The sequence below is a fragment of the Leptidea sinapis genome, chromosome 12 (genome assembly GCF_905404315.1).
Source record: "Leptidea sinapis chromosome 12, ilLepSina1.1, whole genome shotgun sequence".
Classification (NCBI taxonomy): domain Eukaryota; kingdom Metazoa; phylum Arthropoda; class Insecta; order Lepidoptera; family Pieridae; genus Leptidea; species Leptidea sinapis.
The window spans coordinates 11,021,574-11,027,573 of NC_066276.1; positions in this window are offsets into that span (position 1 = coordinate 11,021,574).

Below are 6,000 nucleotides of genomic sequence, written 5' to 3' on the forward strand. Positions count from 1 at the left end.
AAGTTAATTACGATGGGGCATACAGTAAACAAGGCGAACACCCGCGTTGAATTGTCTGCTGCTGGTCTAGTCTGTAAAGGGTTAAACCGTTTACATGGATATACAACTCTAGAACTACCCGCAAAAAGAATTTTCATAAAAGCTGTTATTATTAATAAAAGAAAAGTATTTAAGTAAGTAAATAATTCAAATCATCCGTTTAAATTGTATATAGTTTTAATTGACTATTTTGAAGATTGACTTCTTTTGGCGTATTTTAAATAGATCTTTCTGATTTTCATTTGCCCAATTAATATAATATAATTTATTATTATCTTATAAGGATGTGAACGATGGTGTGATAATAGTTATTTATGTAACTATTGTGTAATAAGGGATATTAAAACACGAATGTGATAATAGTATCACATGAGTGTTCCAATGCCTAATTATCAACCGTTGCATACAAGACTTTATCTACACCCAGAATATAAATCCTCTAAAAGATTCTGGCACAGTTAGCTTACTGCTAACATTAAAACACCGGTCCTAGTAGTAGCCTAATATCATTCATTACTGATTATATACAAATAAACTAAGTATTGATGTATCAATTATTAATTTCAGTAGTAATTTACATTTTGTACAGTGCAATAATTAAAATTCACTCAAATATTCAGCGTTTAAAATGAATCGTTCTTTTTTTTTTTAAACAAAACAATAAAAATATCGAAGAAAAATGGCGGGGATTCGAATAACCTACTTTTTTTTACGACGTTCTGGTAGTGTGGAACGCGCATAAACTAAAATGATCTTTGTTTGAAATTCAAACAGATACCACGCATCGAGCAATAAGAATGTGGCTGTCTGTTGAAACTCTTTGCGCATGAAGGGATCGAAAAAAAAAACATAGGAGTGTTGTTATGAAATTCAGTACAACATTACAACACTCGTTTGGATGATGTAATGGTTATTAGAACATTCGGTGTTTTAATGTTGGCAATAAGCTAACTGTTTCAGAATCTTTAATAGAGGATTTAAAGCATTGGTAGATAAACAATTATATTTTACAGTTACTTTTTGTTGCAGGCTTTATCTTTTTTGTCAGTTTGAAAGTATGAAGAAATACCCAACACCCCTAAAACTGTTATACGTGTTTATTAGTTTTCGCAACGGCCAAAAATTAATAGATGTAAAGTTGTTTTTATTTATTTTATAATTTTATGGTTTTCTTTTTAGAGTAATGACAGTATTGATTTCAGCATTATTTTATGTAGAGTTTGATTCGATTCCTGCAAATGTGATGTCGTACGTAGTCAATTCACTAATCACAAAATAATGTATTATTATCACAAAAAGTTTTATAGCTGAGTTTCTTAGTGACTTAAGTAAACGTATAATACTTTATAAACAAATAATATACTATACTTCATAAATATTACTAAAACCAGTGGAAAGCTCCTTTGCACAGGATGCCGTCTAGATTATGGGTACCACAACTACGCCTATTTCTGCCGTGAAGCAGTAATGTGTAAGCTTTATTGTGTTTCGATTGGAAGGGCGCCGTAGCTAGTGAAATTACTGGGCAAATGAGACTTTATTGGGTTTCACCAGAATCCTGTGCGGCACTGAATTGTATTGGGCAGGGCGTATCAATTACCATCAGCTACACGTCCCGTCCCTTACTGTCATTAAAAAAAATCTCATTAGATTTACATCAAAGTTGAACCATACTGCGAAACAAACGTGGTAGATATTAAAAGAGAAGTATTAGAAAAATATTTGTTTCAAACTTATAATGCATACGAACTATTTTACTTTATGCCTTCGGGGAAGAAAGCACTATGTCCGTCTGTCGTAAATAATAAATAAGATCGTCCAGTACTTTATATCCCGCCCACCGCTACGGGAATCGTTAGTGGAATTTTTTATCAACTGTCCATCGTTCTATTATGAAAGAATGCAGTACTCTCAAGTGTAATGGAGGTTTTTTCTAGACTTTACTTTATGAAACAATGGGTCAAAGATATAGTTAATTATAATTGTCCGGCACCCTTGTTATTGGTACACTGAGCTCTTTAATGTTACTTTAATATTCTAAAACCCTATTTCTACATCTCTTAATTAACTGATTAGTATAATCTTGTAAAGTCTGTATTTTAAAATCATTAAAATAAAAAGTTGTAAGAGTAAGTTATTATTTCAAAATTGATAAGATACATAATAGCTTTAAGGCTAAATGTGTAATAAATTAAAATGTTTTATAAAAAAATGGCTCTGTCGTAAATCCTATTACTCCACTGCTGAATATCTAAATGATCGGACAGCCTGGGACTAGATTGTGATTATTTTATAGCGATAGAAATGATTTTTATTGAAAAGAGTGCAAAAAAAGAATGCTGGGAGAGTTTCTTGCGCCGCTTTTTCTCTCTCAGAGCGCCATTTGTTTCCAAAGCGGTAGTAGTATCTAGTAGTTAATAGAAATGACATCAAAAAGAATTCTAAAGGAATCAATTTTGAGAAAATAAATGCCTTTTATGCCTTTTGATTACCTTAAAATTCTATTTTATGTGAATTATATGCTTGAAGGGACAGTACGTATAACATTACCGTGTATTATATAATCGTACACATATTGTATATACACATGGAGTACCACCAGTGGGAGGCTCCTTTGCACAGTATGCCGCTAGAATATGGGTACCACAACGGCGCCTATTTCTGCCGTGAAGCAGTAATGTGTAAAGATTGTGTTCGGTCTGAAGGGCGCCGTAGCTAGTGAAATTATTGGGAAAATTAGACTTAACATCTTATGGCTCAAGGTGACGAGCGTAATTATTGTACTGCCGCTAAGATTTTTTGGATTTTACAAGAATCTTGAGCAGCACTGCATTGTAAGGGGCAGGGCGTATCAATTATCATCAGCTGAAGGTCCTGCTCATCTCGTCCCTTATTGCCATAAAAAAATTGGAGTAGTGACAAATTATTCTCGGTTCGAATTGTTCTCATACAGGGACAGCTCGCTCTCTGCCTTCTTTTATTACTTCATTTCACTTGTTAATACTTGCTTGCTTAATAAGGCTTGACTCCTTAGCACTCTGTAGCGGGTCTATAGTCGGCTACACATCGGTCGCGCGAAAAACGCCTGCTGCGAATATAGTTTCACAGCTTCACATTCGCAATTCACGGCTTTCTATGATGTTGGTTTTTTGTCCCACGACATAGGATCTTGCTTCGCCCTTTAGTTGTAATGAACGAATCTTTATAACGTTGCTAATGTTGTTGATTGTTCAATAACAATTTGTTATGTTTTTAAATTGATAACCCTCACTTCTCGGATTAATACACAAATAAAATTTGAAAACAAAATTTTATGAACGATGCGGAGCTCGAACCCACGACCATGCATTCCGTGCGAGTGCTCGTCCAACTGAGCTTACCGAACAAGTGACATATCGTCATAAAATCTTGTATCCTTTGTTCAACTGTCAGGATCTACGTTACAGTTGATAACCTGCTCAAACCCAATATTGGATATAAGGAAATTGACTTGAGATGTCGCTCTTGCAAAAATTTCTTTCGCCGAATTACATAGTCGCGCCCATCGGTTTTGACGGTTAATTAGTGATTTTAAATCCTATTTTGAATTTGAATTGGCTCAAACTATAACACAATTATTACCATATAGATGGTATGGTGTTCTTCTGTGCCGTTTACAAAAAACTTTCTTGCATATTGAACCCAAGTATCTTACAAAAACATGTACGATGAGTCAGCTTGATGTGTTTACAAGCGCTATCAACGTCATGAACTTTCATAAGATAATCCCAATTAATAATAACATTCATCTAACTACTGTTAATAACTGTAATAGCATATTATATACAGATTTTTAGTTAATTTGATTCTTGTATACAGTTGGTAGTATCATTACGGTAGACGGTCGTGCCCTATATAAGCCAGAGCGCTCAGTTCGAGGACGCATCTCAGCGGATACTCCATAGGGAGTGCCGCTTGCGCCTCTCTATCCCCAAGAGATGGTCGCCTTCGATGAAGGCTTAGAGGGCACCTGCCCAAAGCCAACTTCAGGTGGTGTTTAGTGGCCTACCCACACCAAGGTTTTACGTGAGTCCCACATAACCAACGCAGACTTAGGCTGTGTTGGTATGAATGAGCATTCACCACCTCCCTCAAGTCGTTATCCCGGAGGGTAGCCCTTTCCCTTTGTTTGGGCGCAAAAAAAAATCGAGGACGCATTACACATTGTGAATCGAAAGGGGTAACGCTGCCCAAATTGTATAAAATACCTACAATAGTTATAAGTGGAAAGTGTAAAATACAGATATTTCAACCGCCGCCCATACTACGACGGGGACTGATATAATACTCTTAGCCTTCGTAATCCATATCAATATTATTACTCTGCTCCTAAGGTTATTTCCTGCAGGTCTATTAATATTCCTAAAAACTTCCTCGATACCAAAGCGTCGAGTTAACAATTAAAAAAAGGGTTTGCACTTTGTGATGTAAGTACCCACCACAAAAGTGACACGTTAATCACGGCAAGGTTAATAATTGAAAATATATAATATATTCAGAAAATAATTACGTTTTCACTGGAATTATTTTCTCCGACTGACTTCCATCGTCGACTATAAATAAAGAAGAGTTTGATAACCAAGCGTAACGTATTAGTCTCATTCAATAACGATAAAAGCCCAGTGTGCCTATAAAGATTTATTACAAAAACATTGGGCTCTTAGAAAAGAAAAAGCTTTATTTTTTGTTATTAATATGCATTAACAAATGTTGTAACTTAACAATGATTGAAATAGAAACGAACAACATATTAATTAATAATCATTTATTAAAGAAACCACCATAAACAAGACCATCCACAAATAAGTCATCGATCATCAGTCGCTGTTATCGCTGGTCTGGCGCACCCCAGTATCAGCTCGATCCATTTGACCGCGTGCAACAGAGCAGCTCGAGTTGTCAGGGACCCAGTGCTCTGTGAACGGCTGGATCATTTGGAGTTGCGTAGAGCCGTCGCTTTATCGTGTGTCTTTAGCCGCATTTATGACGGGGAGTGTTCCGAAGAGCTTTTTAACCTGATTCCTGCCACCGAATTCCACATTCGCACGATACACCACTAGTTAGGATATTTGCCACCCTTTGGGTGTGTGGCGGTCCTCCACAGTGCGGTTTTCAAGGAGCTTTCTTCCACGTACTAAAAAACTATGGAATGAGCTTCCTTGTGCGGTGTTTCCGGGACAATTCGACATCGGTACCTTAAAAAAAAGCGCGTACACCATCCTTAAAGGCCGGCAACTCTCCTGTGATTCCTCTGGTGTTGCAAGAGAATGTGGGCGGCGGTGATCACTTAACACCAGGTGATCCGTACGCTCGTATCTTCCTTTTCCATAAAAAAAAGGAATTATAAAGCGACAAGGAGCTGCGATATGAGAAAAGAGTAAAATATGAAGAAAATCATATTCCTGACGGATTACTTTATCACTTAGATGTATCCCAGAACACATTGAAAAATGAATGCAGATACAATCTCGTGTGAGTTCTCAAACGTCATTAAGCATACAGCAATATGTCTTGCATGTTATGAACATAAAGAACCAGAATTGAATATATAATTCTGACAGGTAATGTAGGAAAGGTCGATGGATATTCGTGCGAAGATAATGAGAGAAATTGATTATGAAATTTGATATTTCTTGTGTATGTATATACCAAAAAATAATGAGGTATTCATTGCTATTGGGTAAAAAATAACACAGGTTTTTAGTGCATGGTTCTTTAAGCTGCCTGAGCGCTACTTTTCCTTTTTCGTAATATATGTGATTAGACCATCATGCTCGGCTATTTATAAAGTTGTTAGGGTAAAGTCATTACAAGTAAAGGAAATTCGGGAATAGATGTACAAATATATAATGTTAATTTTCTTTACCAAGTATGTACAAAAATCCTTTGATCATTTATACGTCTAGATAGCTAGTCTAGATC